At 34.1% G+C, this 24,265-nt stretch overlaps 1 long non-coding RNA gene across 2 annotated transcripts; it reads left to right on the top strand.

Annotated features, from left to right (window-relative positions):
* The first annotated feature begins 13,431 nt into the window (after positions 1 to 13,431).
* On the top strand, positions 13,432 to 24,205 carry LOC106798313 (uncharacterized). 2 transcript variants are annotated; one of them, XR_001387694.3, is made up of 8 exons: positions 13,432 to 13,562; positions 14,428 to 14,586; positions 15,134 to 15,221; positions 15,302 to 15,368; positions 16,902 to 17,219; positions 17,347 to 17,413; positions 18,167 to 18,191; positions 24,084 to 24,205. It is a non-coding gene; the product is annotated as an uncharacterized lncRNA (long non-coding RNA). The 2 variants fall into 2 exon arrangements; XR_005890695.1 differs by having other exon boundaries at positions 13,443 to 13,562; positions 14,493 to 14,586.
* The last annotated feature ends 60 nt before the right edge of the window (positions 24,206 to 24,265 follow it).

Raw genomic sequence — 24,265 nt, 5'->3', positions numbered from 1 at the left:
CAAATATAAAGCATATAGGGTTTAGAGTCAATAATGTTTATATGATAGACTTAAATCAAAAACTAGGTGATAATCAATGTTTTCTTAGCAAAGATGATGATCCATGGCTATGGCATAAAAGGATTGGTTACATTAACATGGAACACTTAAACAAATTAATTTCAAAAGATTTAGTTGTTGGTTTGCTAAAACTAAAATTTGAAAAAGATAGACTATGTGATGCATGCCAAAAAGGAAAATAAACTAGAGTTTCATTCAAATCCAAAAACATTGTTTCAACTACTCAACCTTTACAATTACTACATATGGATTTGTTTGGCCCTTCAAGAATCATGAGTTTTGGAGGAAGTTATTATGCCCTTGTTATAGTTGATGATTATTCTTGATACACTTGGACACTATTTATCACTCATAAGAATGATGCATTTCAAGCATTTAGGAAACTTGCAAAAATCATTCAAAACAAGAAAAATATCAAAATTATATCTATTAGGAGTAATCATGGGGGTGAATTTGAAAACAAAGAATTTGAATTATTTTGTGATAAGCATGGCATTGAATATAACTTTTCTGCACCTAGAACTCCTCAACAAAATGGAGTTGTTGAAAGGAAAATTAGGTCTTTGGAAGAAATTGCTAGAACCTTATTAAATGACACTCCTTTTTCAAAATATTTTTGGGCTGAAGCTGTGACACCCTCTACCCCTCACATATATACTGACAAAGGAATAAAAATCCAAATATTAATTAAAAGTATTTTTTTTTACATTTGTAAATACAAGTCTTTCAAAGGGATAAAAGGCTCACATTCACTTTCTTCTACATCATATTCAAACTTGTCCAAATAAATAATAAAGTTATCTCGGTTTAAGCAAGACCGTCTAAAACTTCATACAATTAATATAAACCCCTATACCCCAATGCCACATCCTATCAGAGCGTTGTGTCTCGACGTCCTTCAGCACAAGGTTCCTTAAATCAATTCACCTAGTCATCTGCTCCCCCGAACACAAAGTTCAAGATCATCACAGGATCCAAACACAAACAACACACGGGGAGCGGGTTATCACATTCCTAACTAATAGAGAAACAAGACAACTAGATATACATATAATATAAACCAAATAAAATTTACTTACACGTAATTCACGTAATTCCACCACTTTGTCATTCAAAGTTCATTTTTCATCCATCAATCACACTTTTCAATCATCAATCACATTACACAAGAATCACATGTTCTGATCAAGACATAATAACACATCAATTTCATAATAAACAATTAGCAAGCGCATAAGACAGTTATGCTAAGACTCAAGCCTATATGCAATGTGGTACCATGTCAGTGAAAACCACCCTGGGGCGCTTAGGAGTACATAACAAGACACACCACACAATGGGTTTGTCAGGTCACTCTCACTAAGTAAGATCATAGGGAGGCCAGTCAGGGTCACGATGTTTTGCGAGAATGCTCCAACCATATGGGATCAGCATAGGCTTAAAGGAGCACTCAAACTCGGTGACCCCCAAGGCCTACACTCCGAAGAGTTCGTCACGGCCTCTCCCTCCTGATTCAGGTCCAACCCCTAAAATCATTTTAGCACATAGACACTGCTCGAGAATTATACAATACCCATGACCTCACACTCGTGTATTAAACACGTACAACATATTGCGCTACAATTTAACACTGGTTCCTAAATAGGAAACCTACACTTTCTCTTTAACACTGGTTCCTAAATAGGAAATCTACACTTTCTCTTTAACACTGCGCATTTACACTTTTCTCAAGATAACACTGGTCGGGTTATTGTACAATTCACAGCTTACAACACAAATAATGTCACATCAAGAGTTAATCACACACTTATTTACAACCAAAACTCATTCACAATTTCACATCTCATAATGTCACAATCCATCATCACATGTTTTCACGTATCTCACAATTCAACACATGTTCTACTTTACACTTTTACTCAATCTCAATAACAATATTATAATCTCAAGGCAACATATTATTCCATAATTCATCACATATTTTATTTATAAACACTGCTCATGAATTATACAATACTCACGACCTCACACTCGTGTTTTAAACACGTACAACATATTGCGCTACAATTTAACACTGGTTCCTAAATAGAAAACCTACACTTTTTCTTAAACACTGCGTATTAACGCTTTTCTCAAGATAACACTGGTTGGATTATTATATAATTCATAGCTCACAATATAATTATTGTCACATCAAGTGTCAAACACACACACTTATTCACAATCAAATATCATGCCCACAATTTAACATCTCATAATATCACATCAACCATCTCATTTTTTTTACATGTATCTCGCAAATTGACACATTCAACTTTGTACTACTCAATCTTCACAATAATATCATAATATCATTATAATAACTTATTACACCTTATAACTCATATACACATCACACAATAATAATATTTGCATGATACAAAACATATATATGTATATGTATATAGTAAATTAAACTACATTGTTTTTAATCAAAGGATTTCTATAACAATTTAATATTACGTCAAAAGAAATTACCACTAGGCATTAACCTTATAATTTTCTTTAATTTATTATTCTAGTATTACAATAATTATATACATATAACATGTTGATCATCATTGTAGAAAAATTAGAACAAGATAATAATTTGTATAAAATAAGTCATTGAATAATATTATTTAAAATATAATTTTTGTTAATAAAAAGAACTTAATTTTTCTAAGGGGTTCACACTCAACACAAGACCACATCAATCTCACAACCATTTCTCATTGGGACATCAACTGATTCATCAAACAAATATAATTCACTGTAATAATTATAAGGATAAAATGAAAATTGCAAAAACACTCCAAAACCCATTCCAATTGATATCTCTAAGGACCTCTACACATGTTCTTACTAATCCCCAATTGTGAATAACTCATCCCTTACCTCTAAGCGGGCTCACGTGTCTTCAACCAGCGATAGCAGCATCTCTAGCGGTTCCCTGAGATTCCTCTAGTTATTCCTCCAAATGCTCCGATAGAATTCCCAAACGTCAGAGAGACGAAGAAGAGAATGAAGCCTCCACTTGTACTGTCTTCATGCGATTCCCTTTTCTCCCTCCACAAATATTATCTCCCAAATCCCAACGGTAAAAGTGTGAAAAATTATATTTCAAACAACATATTCAAATTGCATGAATATCCAACGGTTAACGAAACCGGGATTTTAGTTTTACCAAGACAGTTTTGGGTTTCTGTGGAAAAATAAAAGGCTACAATGCGAAGGCTTTTCCTATAAGCTCAGACATGATTTTGAAATTTCCGACGGTGAGAATGTTCGGAATTGGGTTGCGAACCTGGTGTTTAAATTTCACGACGATCCAACGGTGAATGATTTTGAGATCATTGTTTTTCTGAGATAGGTTTGGTGAGCTGCGGGAAAAGATAGGGTTTTGAGAGGAGAAAAGAGAAAAACGAAAATGAGGCAAAGAGGAGGCACCTGACTTAACATAGCTATTTATACCTAGGGTACTCAGCCTATTATTTTCTCAATATTTATTTATTTATTTATATTAAAAAAAACTTTTTAAATTTATTTACGAAAAAAATGGGATGCTATAGAAGCCGTTAATACTACATGCTATATCATGAATAGGGCTTTAATAAGACCCATTTTAAAGAAAACTCCATATGAACTGTTCAATGGTAGGAAACCAAACATCTCACATCTTCATGTTTTCGGTTGCAAATGTTTTGTATTAAACAATGGAAAAGAAAACTTAGGAAAGTTTGATGCTAAGTCAGATGAAGGAATTTTCCTTGGTTATTCCTTTGATAGTAAATCTTATACAATATATAATAAGAGAACAATGAATATTGAAGAATCTATTCATGTTTCCTTTGATGAGTCTAATACTATTTCTCCAAGAAAGGATATTTTAGATGATATTGCAGAATCTTTAGAACAAATGCATATTCATGGACAAGATTCTAAAGGAAAAGGAGAAGGAAGCAATGAAGATCCTCCAGTAGAAGTCAAAGCAAATAATGATCTTCCAAGAGAGTAGAAAGCTTCAAGAGATCATCCCCTTGACAACATTATTGGTGATATCTCAAAAGGGGTAACAACTAGACATTCTCTTAAATATTTATGCAATAATATGGCTTTCGTGTCCATGATTGAACCTAAAAATTTAAGTGAAGCCATAATAGATTATCATTGGATAGTTGCTATGCAAGAAGAACTAAATCAATTTGAGAGAAACAATGTGTGGGAACTAGTAGAGAAACCTGAAAACTACCCCATCATAGGAACAAAATGGGTTTTTAGGAATAAGTTAGATGAACATGGCATAATCATTAGGAATAAGGCTAGGTTAGTTGCAAAAGGGTATAATCAAGAAGAGGGAATAGATTATGAAGAAACATATGCTCCTATTGTAAGATTAGAAGCCATTAGAATGCTTTTAGCTTATGCATCCATAATGAATTTTAAGCTTTATCAAATGGATGTTAAAAGTGCTTTTCTAAATGGCTTAATTCAAGAAGAAGTATATGTTGAACAACCCCCAGGTTTTGTAATGTTAGATAAGCCAAATCATGTTTATAGATTGAAAAAGACTTTATATGGTCTGAAACAAGCCCCTAAGGCATGGTATGAACGTCTAAGTAAATTTCTTTTAGAGAAAGATTTTTCTAGAGGAAAAGTGGGTACCACACCATTCATAAAGAAAAAGCATGATGATATTCTGTTGGTTCAAATATATGTTGATGATATAATCTTTGGATCCACTAATGATTCACTGTGCAAGGATTTCTCACTTGATACGCAAAGCGAATTTGAGATGTCAATGATGGGAGAACTAACTTACTTCCTGGGGTTACAAATCAAGCAAACTAAAGAAGGTATATTCGTCAACCAAACAAAATACTGCAAAGAACTAATCAAAAGATTTGGGATGGAAAGTGCAAAGCACATGGCTACACCTATGAGTACTAGCTGTTACTTAGATAAAGATGAATCCAGTCAGTCTATAGACATGAAAAAATATCGAGGTATGATCAGATCTCTTCTCTATTTATCTGCTAGTAGACTGGATATCATGTTTAGTGTATGCATGTGTGCTAGGTTCCTATCCAACCCCAAACAATCACATTTGAGTGCAGTAAAAAGGATCATAAGATACCTATTAGGAATAATCAATTTAGGATTATGGTATCCTAAGAACTAAACATGTAACTTAATAGGATACTCTGATTCCGACTTTGTCGGATCCAAAACTGATAGAAAGAGCACAAGTGGGACTTGCCAATTCATTGGATCTGCTCTTGTATCATGGCATAGCAAGAAAAAAAATAGTGTTGTTTTATCCACTACTGAAGCGGAATATATTTCTGTCGGTAGTTGTTGTGCACAAATATTATGGATGAAGCAACAACTATCTGACTATGGTATTCTTCTTAATCACATACCCATAAGGTGTGACAATACTAGTGCCATTAATCTCTTCAAAAACCCAGTACACCATTCTAGAACAAAACACATAGAAATAAGGCACCGCTTTTTAAGAGACCATGTTCTTAAGGGAGACTGTGTTTTAGAATTTGTGGATACTAATAATCAACTTGCTGATATTTTCACCAAACCTCTCCCTAAGGAAACCTTCTTTACCATTAGAAGAGAATTAGGTCTTTTAGATATTAATGATGTAGGTCATTAAGAATTATTTGTTTGAGTTATGATAGAATTTCTTTGATATGTTAGGATGATTAAAATTAATTGATGCATTATTATTGTTCATGGTTGATTTGTGTGATTTACTTGTCAATAATTGATTGTCTAATTGATTGCTGAAATTTAATGAAGTTTCTAGACATAGAAATAAGTCTTTCTAGAAGAAAAGGCTTGACATAGTACTCTGGTAATCGATTACACAAGAACAACCTTCCTGTAATTGATTACATTGGCCATGTAATCGATTACCAGAAGGGTGTTTGTTCTGGTAATCGATTACCAACCCTTGTAATCGATTACCAAACGTCCCTTCCTATAAATAAGAATCTTCAACAGCTTCATTTTCGCAATTTTTTCCCTCGATAGCGCATTCTCTTCCCCAATCTTCAATTTGCCATATCTCCTTCATTTCTCAACCAAATCACCTCCCACAAAAGCCCATTTTTCATCATTTTAAATTCTCTTTCATTCCAATCGATCAAAATCTTCAATAACTTCACCAAATGGAAGAATCATCCAAGAAGCGCAAGGGTTCATCCACCTCCGCTGCGGCAATAGGAACACCACATCTCGGAGCCACTAGAGCACCGCCAGCACCAATTTCTTCCTCCTTGCCATCCTCTACGTTGTTTTCATCGGACGAACAACGTATATGGTACTCTTCCCATTTCTCTTCTCATTCAATTTTAGACCCTAAGTATCTTGATTTGGAGTTCTTTGATGATGAAGTGTTTGATTGTTTTCAAGCATTTCAAAACTTCTGATTAATTCAGTTCATGTCGTTAAAACTTCCCCATTATCCTGAACTAGTTCGTGCCTTTTATTCAAACTTACAAATTCAGGGTAGTACTTTGATTTCTGAAGTTCATGGAATTAGGATGCAAATTGATGAATCTGTCTTTTTTGAGTTAACTCAGTTGTCCAGTTAAGGTGTACCTTTTAAGGGCACCATTGTTGATGACTGTAAATTTGATTTTTCAAGTCTTGATGCCTGCCGAATGGTTTGCACCGATCGGGCGGAAATGAGCGGCAGATTGCCTGCGGATTCATTGACTTTCGAATGTTGCATCATGCATTATCTAATTGTGTGTATTCTTCTTCCTCGTTCATCAAATCTTGCTTAGGTCTTTGAGGAGGACCTAATAGTTATATGGGTATTCTTAACCGGTCGTCAGATCGACTGGGCTCATCTTATCAGATATCGCATGCAAAAGGCATTGCGATCCAATGCTCTGATGCCTTATCCTCATTTAATCACTTTATTTATGCATCATTTTAATGTACCTCTTGATTCTGAGCCTTTCATCCAAAGAATTTGCAGTGGGAGATTGGGTATATTTGAAGTTACAACCATTTAAACAACAATCAATACCTAACTCAGTGTTTCACAAATTAGCTGCACGATTTTATGGTCCTTACAGAATTGTAGAGAGAGTGGGGAAGGTGGAATACAAGCTAGAATTACCATCTCAAGCTTGCATACATAATGTATTCCATATTTCCTTGCTGAAAAGACATCATGGAGATTGTCTAGTTTCTACAACACTGCCAAGTTTTGACAGCAATAATCAATTGGAGCTGAAGCCAATTGACATTTTAGCTAGAAGAATAAAGAAAAAAGGCAACAGGCTGGTTACAAAAGTGCTAATACATTGGCAACATACCACACCAGAAGAAGCTACATGGCATGAGGTGCACAAGCTGAAGCAACAATTTCCTCAAGTGGATTGGGACTTTTTATTAACGAGGCTAGTGGATGAAAGGGCCTTGGGGGCAAGGCTTTTAGATGGAGGGGAAATTGTAATACTCAGTTTATAAAAATAACTGTAAGGGGTGAAAAATAAAAAGGGTGGTTAGAATTTAAGCAGGTCCCATTGCTTTCATTTGTATAAATAGCAGTATCCTATTGTAATCAGATTAATTCATAAAAAATTAATAACACTCAGTCCCTTGGGACTATTCTTTCTCGTGTGAGTTCCACGAGTGAGTTTCCCGTCTTCCTCGGTATTCTGAGTTCTTGTGTGAGGTCGTGGTTCTATGTTCTGAGAGTAGTAAGGAATCATAGGTTGATAATCTTCAACCTAACACCACACATCATCCAGAATTATAAGAATTTTCTCACCATTGGTCAATCTTCTCCACAACCTTGTAGGTCTCTCTGATTCAGTGCAATCCTTCAATGACGTTAATCCTAATGGTCCTGCAATATCATCTTGAATCTTTTTTCTGTCAGGAGTATATGATACTGAAGTATCAATGACTTGATCAAACTTTTTTGATTTCTTAAGCTCCTTACCCACTTCTTTTACTAATGTTGTTTTACCTGTGCTCTCCATCCCTAGCAATCCTGTTATATAATTGTTGTCATCTGATAGTGAATTAAAAATTTCTTCATATTTTAATTTTCTACTTTCAAAAGAAATGAAATTTTGAGAAGAATTATATTCAACATCTGGAACATCACATGGGATTCCAACACTTTCAAAGTTACTTTCCATGATGAGTCTTTTAATCTCCTTAGTCTTGCATGTCAGTTCCTTCCCCCTACCATATTGCCATTTGCAATTAGGACACCGCCCAAAAAAATACGTCACTTTTGATTTGGTGTCCTCTTGAATAATCTTATTAGCTTGCTTTTGCCAAAAATTGACATCATTCTGTTTTCCTTTGACTCTTCTCTTCGCCACTTTTAACATATTCCCCTATTGCTATCCTTTTTGGTTTCTAAGTTTCCTTTTCCTTTTCAAAGTCCTCAACAATGTCTGTGAAGCAACAAATATAATGTGATTTTTCTATTGTTGTATTCATCAATTTCTCCAAAATTGACTTTCCAAAATCAGTTGCCATGCTCTCCATCAAGGATTGAGTGAAACAAAAAATAAGCGTTAGTTAGTTCATCATTCCTTTAAGAAACACATGAAAAATCTCCACGTTCTACGACTTCCACATGCACCAAAGGAGCGTATTCTATTTTTTTACATTAAGAACTATTATTATATCAGTCTTTTTAAATTAAAGAAAATATTTAAAATTGTCAACTCTAATTACTATCAAATTTTTATTAATATCAATTTTTATTTTGAATTTTAATTATTTATATTGTAAATTAATTCATAGTGTTTCATCTCTAGTATTATGTAGTTCACAATGTTTCAATCACATGCTAGAGATGCTTCGAAGCAAAATCACATCAATAGATGCTTAGTTATGCAAATATATATTGTGGAAATATAATTGTCACGAAAACTATTAAGAAAAACACCAAAAAGCATAATATTAATGTATGTTAAGTTGATCTTCCAGGGCAAAAGGAGGTGGAAGTGAGGGCGAAGTCTGATGATTTACAGTGTTTCACATAAGTAGAGAGGGGAACAACGCCAAAGTCAACAAAATAAGATTGTGGCATGGCCCTATCTGGAGCATAGCACTAGCAACTCCCTGAGCATATAGGCCTTAAGCCATCACTTGGGTGATTCAAATAGGTAATAATTATTGAATTCACTAAGACACTAAAGCTTCTTATTCTATGAGGGTTAATATAAAGTTGATAAGGGTTTAGATCTTCCTAGTAATAAGAAATATTTGTGAACCAACTTAAGAATCCCACCTTGGATGATTTGAAATAACAAAATAAATTGCCGTTCTTGTCTAATATTTCTACCAAATTTCCAAAACATAACTTCAATAGTCAATAAAAAGAAGATAGTAAAAATAAGACAATGTTGTTTTCTTCTTAATCTTATATTTTATTGTTCCTCCCATGCCTTACACCAATTTTGTAGCCAATGTGAAACTTGGATGATTTAAAACACAATAATAACAATGAACAAGGAATAGAATGTAGAGGTCTTGGGTAGGAGATTGTAGTGTATCTTAGAAGCAAAGTCCTAATTTCATTATTTAAGCTTATTTATTAGGCAATTGTCTTTGTTCTTTCTCATTCTTGTTTCTTACTTCCCTCTAAATTTGGCTCAGAGCTTTATTCTTACTCATTGTTTCTTATTTGCCTTTCCTAACAACAAATTCCTAAAACCAACAACACAAATATTATGAGTTGGAAACCTTTATATTTTTGTTAGCATGTCTCCAGCAAATAAACAATAACAAAAGAATTGCATTTTAGACCTTAGAAAGCATTATCCTTGCTCCAACATGCTTGTTATCTCATCCAAAGGTATTGTTATAATTTGCAGCCCCAAGGGTCTGTCCATTAACCTTAATGCAGTTTAGGTACATTGGGTTCTTAGTAGCCTTGTGAAGCCAAGTATGTAACACCCCACAACAGCTCAACCTAACATATTTACAAAGCATCATTAACAAAACACTTCTTGCTTTAATTTATACTTCACACATCAAAACCTATGCAACTTAAAAATGAAATTAAAACCTTACTTGATAACCAGAGTAAGAACAATAGAAGGGGCACACAATAGGCTTCAAGCCATTGCTGTAGGGTCCTGACCCCTATATTTATCGACAAACTAGAAAACCTATACCCATAAATTATAATATTAGATTATAAGCATTAGTTGAAAGAACTCCATTTACATCCAAAAATAATGTTTTCATCTCAAATCAAATGCTTACATGGATAGCTCTCCTAACCAAAGTTAAAGAGTAGGTGGGATCAACTTTTTTAAAAATCATAGAACCAACTACAAGAGAAGCAATAGTTTCAGCAATAATGCAAATTCGAGCTTGCCATGACAACGAAGGGGTGTTATTCTTGCAGGCAAGACGATCTTTAAGGCTTTCATTGGGTAAACTCTCATGTTATGGACCATAGGCTCATCATCTGCCATGTTTGATCTATAAAATTCCAGCTCAACTTCCAAATCTTGTATCTCTTTTTCCTTTTCTATGAGTAGACCATTCACTTTCTCCAATTCATCAGTATCATATTCTGGTTGCTTCTCCATCATTCTAAAATATTGAAGAGCCTCCATCTGTAGTGTTGCTTTCTCCTCCTGTAACCTTGTAATCATAGACATTGCTTCATTTGTAGCAACACCAGAAGCGTTTCTTTCTTCCTCCACTTCCTTCTGTAAAGAGTCATTGCATTTCTCAGTTGTACTCAATTCGTCTCCTTAGTCTATCATTATTAGACTCTCCTTGAATTTTAGAAATATTGCTTTCATCCAAAGAATCAAGACCAGATTCCACTGAGGATGACTTTCGAAATATCTGAACTTCGTTTAAAACATCTGCCTTAGGTGAGTGAGCATGATTTACGGGAACATTTGATGATGTATTAGACCCATTAGGAGAACATTTTTCTCATGGTGATTGATCTTGCTCTTCTTTGACATTATTAACTTCCTTAGTGGTTGGCTTCTCTTTGATAAAACCAGTTTCTTCTCTTTCCTTAGTGGTTATAGAGGACTTATTGATGTTACTTGAATTCTCTTCTTTAGGATTTATACGAGCAGAATCACATACCACCGAATGAGTGTCTGTTGATGCTGTTTCATTTGTACCAATCTTCTGTAAAACTTCCCCATTCATTTCATATACCATTCTAGTATCTATTGGTTGTGCAACATCTGCAACTTATGTACAGAAAATACCTTGTTTGTGTATTCTTTGGGTACTACTCTAATAATAGTGAAATTTCTTCTTTATTAAAAAAATGGGGATTCTTTATTAGACCCCAAGAGTGTTATTCAATGATTTGAGATAATGTGAAAAATAAGTATATAAGCACCAATCTGCAAGTATGATGACCATAAATCAATAACAAAAAAAATAGTCAAATGGATGCCTCAAGATTATCTAAGAGTACACTCGTTTTTGCATTCTAATCATGTTACACGCCACACTCCATTTTATGTCTTTAATTTTTCCTTACATATAATTTTTTTGTTTTCTTATTTTTATATTGTTCTTAATTTCTACCAGGTTTGTACACACTCTTTAATAATATTGTGAAACAATTATTTATTATATAAGGTCTTATTTTTGGCTATATACACTCTAGGATTATATGTATGCTTAAGGGAGAATACGTGTGGTGCTAAAAATATTAATATAATTTATTGTTAAGTCACTCCTCACACTTTAATTATTGAAGCGAATTTCCTATTTTGAGCAATGTCCACTATAAACCTTTATATATATTTTCTTTCCTCTTGGATTTCAGCAAAATTTCATATCTAGTTTTGAAGTGTACTGGCCTAAAATTCTGAGTTACAAAAAATGAAAGTTATACATTGACATGAGTTCTACCTATGTAAAAAACCTTTATACTAGATTCTATTCTACCTATTTTCCACCTAGTGAAAGTTCTATGGCTTTTTAGGGTTGAATAAAATATTTTATTACACCTTTGTAGCTGTGATATATCTAGAGAGCATGTGTACATGACTCTTAAGTGTAGACATTTTTTTTCTCTTACAATTTCCTTACAGAAACCAACCACTTATGTGTTCTTAGTCTTATGTGTGAATATATCTTTGCCGTAAACAAATAAATAATTTAAAGAATACCTTTGTACGAGGATAGAAAAGTTATAGGCATCTCTTTGAATGCTGCTTGTGAGCTCATTGGACGCCCTAATTTGTCCATGAAACACAAACTATTCTAATTAAATTATAGGAAATCTTGATTGGAGAGTGGTTTTGTTTGTTAGAACTATGCAGTTTTCATTAAATGGTATGTCAGTACTATAACTACCATGCAGGGGAGATTGGTGTACATAAATTTATCGATAAGGATTCCACTGATATAATTATTTTACTTAAGATCTACAAAAACCAGATACATGGCTAGAAATTTCTATGTAAAGACCAAACAATTTATGCAACTTATTGTATCAACCCCACAATTTAGTTGGTTACACTTGGCCAAGTACTTAACAATGAAATGTTAAAGTCCACTTAAGAGTTCTTGAATGTGATCCAGATTCAATTAGTGGGATGGTTAAAATTTGTTTTATATAAGAAAATAAAAACATGAACCAGTTTTTGCCAGTAGGTAGAAAATCAACATTATAAAAAGTAGTCTATCTGACCTGTCAGACATTAAATTGTCTTTGTTACATGAAATATAAATGCCTATAATCAGTAGCACATCAATAATCTGCTAAAGCAATGTAAGTACATTTCATTTGTCGATGTTACCATCATATTATTAATGATTGGAAGAGAAATTAAATAATAAAAAAGAAATTAAACAGAATTGTTGTTGTTGTAATAAGAAAGTGAACAAAATAAAGATTGAATACTTGCATGTTGAGTTAGCTTCTTAAGTTTTCTCTTGTACTTATAAGTGAACAACCACTCAAGGGTGTAGTGTACTTAATCAAATTGAATATTTATTTTCTCCACCGCTGGATATCGATCCATAATGTTTAAAAACGTTCAGACAAAGTCATCATTAAGTCTTGAGTGCATGGACTCACTACTAAAAAATAGGTTTTTTACGACGTCCCTTCTACGACGGTCGTGAGAAAACCATTTTAATTAATAATGCGGTGGCATTACCGTAAATATAAGCATTTCTGAAATGAACTCTACGACGGTTGCATTAAAGGCGTCTTAGAAAACACGGTCTAGTGGCATTTTTGAAATTAAATGAAAGATGATTTAAGACGGTTCTATCATAAACACGTCGTTGTTTTAATATATATATTTTCAATAAAACCCTACTCAGTCTCGTGTAACGCCGCGCCTCTCCTTCTCCCGCTCGAAGCCCCTCAAGTTCTCCAGAATAATCAAAGCAGCAGCCGCCGATGACAACACCATAGAGGCACCAGCAAAAGAAGAGCCTGCATCGGTTGGGTTCACCCCACCAAAAAAAATGTACTAATTTCTGTTTTGTTAGGCGAAAATTCCATATTTTTTTTTTGTCGAGAAGGAATTTTCTTGCTTTTATATTTTCTCTGCTTCATGTTGTTGGGGATGTCTGTGAGATGAACATATAAAGTTGAGATTTTTTCAATTATCTTCAATTTAGCAAGTTTAATTTTGTGCCCTCAAAATTCCCTTTATCTTCCTGTTTTCGATCTCTCTAACCCTTTCCAAAAGATGCTTCCTGGCTAGGTACAGAGAGCCACTTGGTATTTGTCTTCCCGTTTTTGATCTCTCTAACACTTTAGAACCGCTTAAGGTGTACTTGGCTAGGTACAGAGAGATAATTTTTCTTTTTTCTTTTGCTTCCTTTTTTCTTGGTATAGTTTTCGATGGTTTCTATAAAATTTTGTTTTTAGTTGATTTAAATACATCATAAGGATATATGTTAGAACATGAGGAGACAATTGAAATAATCTAAATTAAAGTTGTTTGATACATCTAGCTCTCTTGAAATGTAGAATCCAGATATACATACAAAAGACAAATTTATTCTTGAGTAAATTACACTAACTATGAGGTTTTGTGAAATTACACAAACTTCCTAGTTTTCATTTCCTTTTCCCTCTTGAGGTGCGGTTTGGTGTTTGGTTAGATGAACTGGGTGGGTGGGAAACCTTTTAAACTACTGGATCTGTACAATTCTTATCCTCCTCCCTTCATTTATAATTATTTGGTTGGTGATTTTCGAAAGATGCTTCCAATTTTGTGCCCTCAAAAGTGTACAATTAGGCTGTAAATTTGACTCATTTTAGTATAGTTTTAATGCTGTTGTTTCACATTAAACAGTACTCATTTAGTTAAGTTGATATCCTAGGACATTGTATATCTCTTGGGCTGGAAGAAAATTAAATTAATGAAGGTGGTGTTACTTGTCATCAGAGTACTTGGCCTGGGACTTTGTGGCTGGTGGCAGGAATGTATTGGCCTCCATCTCCATAAGAAGCTATAGTTGCTGCATTACTTGTGATCAATTGTATGCTTTTCTACTCTTGTAACTAATGCTTCTACTTTTCTTTTATGTGCTCTTTGAATGATGTGTTTTTTTTTCCTTCAAGTAATGTTTGGCTTGCTCTGCCTAGCATATGCATTACTTGTGCCGTGTTAGCAAACAACCTGTAAGTATATTTATTTATTAACAAGTGATTAATTGAATTTGATTATATATATACTATCTTGAAAGATTACTCAAATTTGAAAATTTTGGGTACATGCCATGATGATTTGATGCTCCTACAAGTGAATAAAGAGTGTGCACAATTTTAATAGGAAACTTACTTGTGGTTTTTGAAGCAAATCTGTAGGTTACAAAAGGAAATATTACAGTGCTACTTGTTATTGGCAATAGAAAAAAAAAACTAGCTTTGAAGTACAACTATGTTTACAGAATGGTATCATCAGCCTTCTTTTAGAATCTGCACTCTGTCCTAATGCCAATGCTATGGACAAGTTTGAAAGTATATATATTGTGCTTCCTATGTTTGTTGTACATCTCTAAAACACTTGTGTTGCAACTTTGACAGTGATAGTGGACAATTGTGTGCAATAAAAGAAGTCAGGGTTGTCTGTGATGACCAATCATCAAAAGAGTGCCTCAAACAACTTAATCAGGTAATTCTATTATTTTTAAAGTTTTATGCATGTTGCCTTAAGCCTTCAATACTGTTGCCTTAAGTCTTCATTTGTTTTAGAGGGGCTAACATTCTAGTTGATCCTAATGGTGAAATCAAGCTGACAGACTTTGGAATGGCTAAACATGTAAGTTTATTTGCTTTTAGAGAATGAATTACTTTTGCTTACTTGAAAAGTTTTTGCTTCTGGTAAAATAAATTGCTTTATTGTTATACACTTGTATTTTAATTAAAGTATGTTAATAGGTTACATTTTGATGTTAAGATAATTTTTAGTTATAATTTATTAATTTATTTTAATTAAAAAAATAAGAAAGTATAACTTAACAAATCTTATAAACATTTATTTGTTAGGTCAGAAATTATATTTGTTTTCCAATCAATTGAATTAAAAACTAATCACGGTAAAAATTAAATACACATTTTTTTCACTAATTAAATCATTCTCTCCGGTATGATTATATTACTATAATTCAATTTCAAAAATTTACACAAACAATTAAAGGAATATATAATATTTTTTGAAATATTATTTGTGGATTTTCCTTTTGGGTGATGGGCCTGCTTGTGACTTGTGTTCATTGGATCAAAGGCCCCCGTCAAACATGATTGAGTTGAGCTATTAGCAGTATGTGTATGGCTATTATTTGTGTACGGCTATTATTTGGTTTTCCTCTTGTGTATTTGTGTATGGCTATTATTTCTTTGTTAATTAATCAAATGCACAAGCTATTAATAGTTTTAGTATTGTGAATTTGGTTTTCCTCTGCTTGTGTATTTGTGTATGGCCATTATTTCCTTGTTATTTAATCAGATGCACAAGCTATTAATAGTTTCAGTATTGTTTCTATTCTTTTCTTTTACATAAGTACGTAACCTTATGGCTGGGGCCAAATTGGTATATAACCTCTCCTCCATTACAAGTGATGAAAAGAAAAAAAAAGTTGGATTAATTAGGATTTTAGTCCCTCAAATTTTAATTTTTGGTCCTTCAAGTTTTTTTGGGTAATTTTCAGTCTTTCCTCAATTTTTCTTAGTATTTTTAGTTCCTCTAAATTTTTTTCTATTTTTAGTTCCTTGTTTATTTTTATTTCTTAAAATTAATTCATGTTTTGTCTATTTTTAGCCCCTTATTTATTTTATATTTGAGAGTAATTTTGAACAATAAAAATAAATGAGGAATTAAAAATAGACAAAAAATTTAGAGGGACTAAAAGTGATGTCAAAAAAATTAATAAAAGACTAAAAGTTATTATAAAAAATTTGAGGGATTAAAAATTAGAAGCTAAAAAACTCGAGAGATAAAACTTAGGTAGAAGCTAAACTTTGTATTAAGTAGACAAATTCAATCATTTAACTTAATGTCCAACTTTTTTCCTTACTCAAAGTTAAAGTTTGTTTTAAAAATATATTTTGTCTTTTGAAACTTTTTACGACTAATTAAGTACCCAGGCTAATGTTAAAAAAAAAATTAGGACAACTTTTATAATGTTTATTATTTTTATTACAAATAATATAACTAAATAAAAAGTTATTCTCCAAAATTGACCTTGGTTTGGATATGTTATAAATTTTTAACTCATGTTTTGTCTACCTGCAAATTCAAACCTTTTATTTTTTTAATTCACGTTTGATTCCACTTGCTACAATATAAAAACAGGAACATAAGATTAAGAGGGTCAAAGTTCAAAAGCGTATTCTGGGAAAAAGACTCAACAGGAGCACACAAAAGTAAAATAAGAGCACGGTGCCCAAACTAACGCTCTGTCTCTCTCTCTGCACGCTTATATTCACTTCCTCTTTAATTGATTCACCTTCCTTACTTTTATTTTCTTTCTCTGCTCTCTCTTTAATTTGTCTCTACGTTGAAGTGAATTGCTTCAAGTCCAAAAATGGAGCAGTATGAAATTCTTGAACACATTGGAAGAGGTTCCTTTGCTTCAGCTCTACTTGTCAGACACAGGCACGAAAACAAAAGGTGAGCCCACTCACTCTTATCGTGTTTGTCTCATGTTTCCTTATTCTCACTCACACTCATGAAAAACTTGCATATATATAATTTTTTTTCATTATTATGTTGTTATTTTTTGTGTTTGTAAAATTAGGTATGTCCTTAAGAAGATACGTCTTGCCCGCCAGACTAACATAACTCATAGATTTGCTTACCAGGAGGTAATACTAACACTAACACCACCTTTTTAGGTTTTATTCTTTATATTATTCACTATTGCATTTCATTTTTAATATTTGTTGCTTTATGTTTTAAAATGCGGAATGGGGTGTTTACTTTTTTTCTTTCTATGCTAACTAAGGGTGCATTTCATTATGTTGGTTAATTTATATATAAATAGGCACCGATGTATGAATATGTTTAGAAAATAAAGCTTTCTACATCGGTCGTAAAAGGACCGATGTAGAACATGTGATAAACAAAGTCGTTTATCTGCAGGGAGCGATGTAGAAATCATAACTTTCTACATCGGTCATAAAAGGACCGTCGTAGATCACATCATAAAAGAAGTCGTGTCTACAACACCACCGATGTAGAAAATCACGTGTTTCTAAGACGGTCCTTTTACGACCGTCGTAGAAATCCGCCCTCTACAACGACACTCGTTTCAAAGACGGGCGTCCACCCGTCTTTGAAATACGTTTTCCACCGATGTAAAATGAGATTTTTCTAGTAGTGACTCCGAAGTGCTAACCAATATAACTATTATTTGGTTAAAATACAAAATATGTAGCTGACAATAATGGTGGTAGCCTTTCATCCAAAATGGCCGTAAGTGACAAGGAATAAGGTGTAAGAAGAAACATGCAAAGTTTTATACAATGTTAAAATTATGAATCTATTTTATTTTGTTTGTGATTTAATTTTCCTCTGTTGCTTAGTATACAAATTAAATTTGAGATTGATGTGTGTAGGTTTTTATTGGAATCCGTGGAAAAGGTGATGCAATCCTACTCCGCAAGGGCATTGGATAGAAAAACTCCAAGTAGATTGGGCCAGAGATGCAAGAGAAGGCCCTAGGGTTCTTATGAGCCTTAGGGTAGATTTCGGGCCCATGGGCTAAGTACGAGCCCGCTTATCTTTGTAAATATTAGATTAAGGTTTCATTATTTTTGGGCCTTGTATTTAGGGCTCCATAATGTAGGTAGGGTACCCTAGAAATATAGGATTTTTCAGCCCTTGTATTTTAGGGCACCTAGACTAGTTTTTGTATTAGGGGTAGTTTTGTAATTTCACATGCACTAAGTGGATATTTGATGTGTGTGGTTGGAAATAAATTTAATTGAATTGGTAGAAGCCCAATCCAATTTGATGCAATCCTACCCCGCAAGGGCATTGGATAGAAAACTCCAAGTAGATTGGGCCAGAGATGCAAGAGAAGGCCTAGGGTTCTTATGAGCCTTAGGGTAGATTTCGGGCCCATGGGCTAAGTACGAGCCCACTTATCTTTGTAAATATTAGATTAAGGTTTCATTATTTTTGGGCCTTGTATTTAGGGCTCCATAATGTAGGTAGGGTACCCTAGAAATATAGGATTTTTCAGCCTTGTATTTTAGGGCACCTAGACTAGTTTTTGTATTAGGGGTAGTTTTGTAATTTCACATGCACTAAGTGGATATTTGATGTGTGTGGTTGGAAATAAATTTAATTGAATTGATAGAAGCCCAATCCAATTAAATTTTAGAGGGGGAGGTGAGCATTTGCTTACTACACCCATTGCCACATCATATAGTCACACTTTGTGCATGTCCTTCATGCTTTTCATGCCTCATGACACCTAAGCACACTTAGTGGAGAATCTTGGAATTGATCTTGGATTAGTGGGATGAACCATAACTAAAATTCACTAATCATAATTAGTGAAATTTTGGCTCCAAAGTTTGGCTCCACAAATTCAATTTCAAATTCAAGTGAAATTTGAATTTCCCTCCAATTTTGTGTGACACTTAGGCTATAAATAGAGGTCATGTGTGTGCATTTTTTTCAACTTTGATCATTTGAATATTAAACTTCAGATTTCAAAGCTCATTTAGAGCACAAAATTTCGTGCTCTTCTCTCCCTCCCTTCATTCATCTCCTTCTTCCTCCAAGCTCTTATCCATGGCCTCCTATGGTGGTGAGCTTCTTCTAGACTCATCTTCTCCTTGAAGTGGCGTCTCCTCTCTCTCTTCCTTTCTCCATTCCGCTGCCATTCATCTTCCAAGAAGCAAAGGAATCCATTGATGAAGAAGATCCTAGGCCTACAAGCTCCAATGGACTTGCATCATGTGGTATCAAGAGCATCTTCATCTAGGTGATGTTTTTTGCTTCCTCTATCTTTTTGTTCGGTGAATTCTCTTCAATTCCTTGTTCTTCATCTTATTCTCCATGTATATCCTCCATTTTCTTGTGGTTTGGTGCTGTTTAGAGTAGATTAAAAAAAAATAAACCGATTAAATCTTAGATCTACACTTGTTCTTGCATTTCTATGGTTCAAATTTTGTAGATCTACTCTTGAATCATGTTTTTGTGTTGATTTTAGGTTCTATCATTTTTCATTCATAATATTCTTGTGCTGAACCTTAGATCTAAATCTTCTTCCAAAATATTGATTAGAAAAAAACACAAAAATCTAAGTGTAAATCACTTAATCCATGTTGTCTTAGAGTCATGTTTAGTCATAGTAATTGTCACATTATGTTCTAAGTTTGTGTTGAATTTTATTTTGTTGATTGAATTCTAGATACATTTGTTCATGTATTCTTGTCATTCTTAGCCTATCTTTTGAATTTTGAGTCTAATTCATGCATGTTATTTAGTTCATAACATGTTCTAAATCAATTCCTAGAAGTAGTCTTGTTGTTGAACTCTTTTTTTTTTTTCTAAGTTTCCTACATGATGCCTATGATGAAGTTGAGTTGTGGTGCTGAGTTGTGGCTGGATTTGTGAATCAAAATAAGTCTTAAGCTCTCTTGAATTGTGTTATTCAATATAATTGAGCATAAGCAAACACAAATTGTAACTATCCAAGCCTTAAGCAACATAAACACTACTCTTGATTTCTAGGCTGAAATCGCTGGTGCTGGCAGCTTGAACATACGAACTTGTATAAATTACTGGGAATTGGTAACTACGTTTCTTGAGCTGACACTTTTACTGAATTTTCTAGACATCTGGACCAAAATTATAAAAAAATAATCAAGCGATTTGGATTAAAGAAAAAAATAATAAAAATCTCACAAGTTGGCAGAAAAATCAGTGTCCAGGAAAAAAAAAGGAAAGTGAAAGGAAAGTGTGCTTGTTGTTTTGGCTCAAAATTTGTTCTATAATTGGTGCATATTTTATACCAATCCTAGTTCTGAAATTTCAATTGAACATTATTGTGAAAACAAGTGCCAAAACTAGAGGTTTCTTGAGTCTTTTTTTTTAGAGTTTTTCTACTCTACTCTAGAGCCATTCTAGGTTTCTCTTTGAGTCCTAGCTTGCTTTTTGTGCTTTTCATTGCTTTAATTGTTGAATAATCCTTGGAAATTTGTCTTGTTAAAACTCTATTGGTTTAGCTTTCATTTCATTTTTTTTGTCTTTGGTTATTGCTTGTCTCTTTGTTTCCTTGCTTGTGAGTTGCCATATAGGGAATTGGAAAGGAGGATTGGTGCCATATCTTGAAGAATTTGAGTCAAGAAGCAAGGGGCCAACCACCTTAAGAGCTATTGGACTAAGAAGCACTCCAAATTGAGTGAAACACTAAAGAGAGAATAGCCACCACAATTGAGGACTTTTTTCTTTGTAATTTTGTAATTGGCAATTTGCTTTGCTTTCAAATTTTGTAACAAAAAGGCCTTTCATTGGAAGTAAGTTGGGAGCCTCCGCTAGGTCACCCTACTTCCATTTGTGTGTAATAATTTTAGGCAATTTCCCCTTAGGATAGTGAGTGTTTTGTTGGGAACCTTAAATGAGGTCATCCAAACACTCTTAGGATCCGCCTAGTTTGCATTTCTTGCACTTTAATTTCTTGCTTATTTTCATAGCTTATTTCCTTTACCCTCCATTGTCAAACTGCCTAGATAGCTTGCCTTTTACTAATTAGTTTTTACCTTATCTTTCACACCTCTTTTAGTGTTTATTTTGGCTAGTTTCAACCATAGTTTATTTTACCTTTTGTTTTCAAACCCCCAACAAGAAAGAACCATAACTTAGGAACCAACATGAGTCTTCATTCTTCATCTAGTGTTAATGGTGAGGGTTCTACTCCTAAGGACCCCTTGTATAAGATATTAGATGAGTTGAGATCCCTTAAGTTGTGGAAAGAAAAACAAGAGAGAAAAGAAAAAGGTAAAAAAAGAGTGGAAGAAATAAGTCAAGATGAAAGAAAGAAAATAAGAGAGGAAGAAAGAAGAAAAATAATGAAAGAAATGAAAAGAGAAAAACATGTCTCCTATAGTAGTCATAACTCTTGCAAGAGCCTAAGTGAAGAACTTCGTGACTATTATGAAGGAAGGCATAGGTCACATCTTAGACCTCACTCCCATAGGAGAGAAAATGAAAGAAAGCCTCAAGAGGTTAACATTAAACTCCCATACTTCCATGGGAAGGACAATGTAGAGGCCAATTTAGATTGGGAAATAAGGGTAGAGCAACAACTTAAAAGGAAGTCTACTTCAAAATCTTATGGCTCTCACTCTTATCCAAAGAAAGACCAAGGTCAAGGAATCTTAGGGGTGAGACCTTCTAAGCCCAAAGATGATAAGGGGAAGACAATAGAAAAGCAACCCCTTAAGGCTAGTATGCAAGAGAAGACTAGCTCCATGAAGTGCTTTAAATGTCTTGGAAGAGGACACATTACTTCTCAATGCCCCACCAAGAAAACCATGATTATGAGGGGCCAAGACATTTATAGTAGCCAAGATGAGGCTACTACTTCACCTTCCTCTAGTAAAAGTGAAGAAGCAAAAGGGGAAGAATCTAGTGAAGAGATCTACCCCCAAGAAGAAGGACAACCTTTAATGGTTAAGGAGGAGTGTAAGGAGGTAAGTGTCTCCTCCAAGAGGTTAGCTAAGAAGGAAAGACATTTTGAAATAAAGACAAATATTAAAGAAATTTCCCTTCTTAGACAACCTCCACATTTTCTCCTTTGTAAAAAGACACTTGTTAGCATTGCCACATCTCTTAGGCTTGAGTTTATTCCTCAAGTAAAGGAGTTGTTGGATGAGGGTTTGGTTCGCAAGAGATTAAATCCTTGTGCTTTGTTGGTGCCCAAAATAGGTATTATTAGGCACCAAATCCCTAAAATAGGTGGTGTGATGAATGCTTTGGGTGGTGCAACACTCTTCTGTAAAATTACTCATGCACCCAACATCTTCATGATTTGTGTACATAGGGACTCATTAGGTAGGTTTGTTCTTATTTTTAGTTTCAATACAAACTTAGGCACACATATGGGACACCTTAGGTTTGTCATACTTTTTGGTAGGAATAATCAACATGAAAATACAGAAAAAGGTATGTTCTATTGCTTTACTTTTCTTAATTTTTTAAATTGTGATCAAAGGGTTCCCATGAACCCTAAGAGAATAAAGGTCATTCCTGAGTGGCCCGCTCCACCAAGTGTAAGAAAAATTTGGGGCTTCCAAGACTTAACAAACTTTTACAAAAGGTTTGCCCCATATTTTTCTATACTTGTAGCACCACTCATTGAGTTGGTGAGGAACCATGTTCCTTCATGGGAAGATGCCCCGGAAATGAGTTTTCAGACCTTACCTTACTTCAACATACTAAACACCACTAATACATATGTTTTTGTTCTTTTTACAGGTGTTAAGGGAAGGAGCCCAGAGTATCAAGAACCTCAGGATTTGAGGTCAAATCCTTTTCAAGGGGGAGGGAATGATGCAATCCTACTCCGCAAGGGCATTGGATAGAAAAACTCCAAGTAGATTGGGCCAGAGATGCAAGAGAAGGCCCTAGGATTCTTATGAGCCTTAGGGTAGATTTCGGGCCCATGGGCTAAGTACGAGCCCGCTTATCTTTGTAAATATTAGATTAAGGTTTCATTATTTTTGGGCCTTGTATTTAGGGCTCCATAATGTAGGTAGGGTACCCTAGAAATATAGGATTTTTCAGCCCTTGTATTTTAGGGCACCTAGACTAGTTTTTGTATTAGGGGTAGTTTTGTAATTTCACATGCACTAAGTGGATATTTGATGTGTGTGGTTGGAAATAAATTTAATTGAATTGGTAGAAGCCCAATCCAATTAAATTTTAGAGGGGGAGGTGAGCATTTGCTTACTACACCCCATTGCCACATCATATAGTCACACTTTGTGCATGTCCTTCATGCTTTTCATGCCTCATGACACCTAAGCACACTTAGTGGAGAATCTTGGAATTGATCTTGGATTAGTGGGCTGAACCATAACTAAAATTCACTAATCATAATTAGTGAAATTTTGGCTCCAAAGTTTGGCTCCACAAATTCAATTTCAAATTCAAGTGAAATTTGAATTTCCCTCCAATTTTGTGTGACACTTAGGCTATAAATAGAGGTCGTGTGTGTGCATTTTTTTCAACTTTGATGATTTGAATATTAAACTTCAGATTTCAAAGCTCATTTAGAGCACAAAATTTCGTGCTCTTCTCTCCCTCTCCCTTCATTCATCTCATTCTTCCTCCAAGCTCTTATCCATGGCCTCCTATGGTGGTGAGCTTCTTCTAGACTCATCTTCTCCTTGAAGTGGCGTCTCCTCTCTCTCTCCCTTTCTCCATTCCGCTGCCATTCATCTTCCAAGAAGCAAAGGAATCCATTGATGAAGAAGATCCTAGGCCTACAAGCTCCAATGGAGCTTGCATCAAAAGGTGCCTTTAAGAGCGTGAATCCCATAAAAGGTGTGTCATCTGTTCTTTATATTTTGAATGATTGTCGTTAATTTAAATGTTATGATTATGCATTGAAATTTCACAGTATCGTGATAAATTGAGTGAATCGGCTTTCTTGTTGCAACTGAGGTATGTCAAACCTGTTATAGTTGACAATGTCA

This window comes from Glycine max, chromosome 3, assembly GCF_000004515.6.
Source record: "Glycine max cultivar Williams 82 chromosome 3, Glycine_max_v4.0, whole genome shotgun sequence".
Lineage (NCBI taxonomy): Eukaryota > Viridiplantae > Streptophyta > Magnoliopsida > Fabales > Fabaceae > Glycine > Glycine max.
The sequence above is the reverse complement of the archived record's forward strand: the minus strand, read 5'-3'. Positions and strand labels throughout refer to the sequence as shown.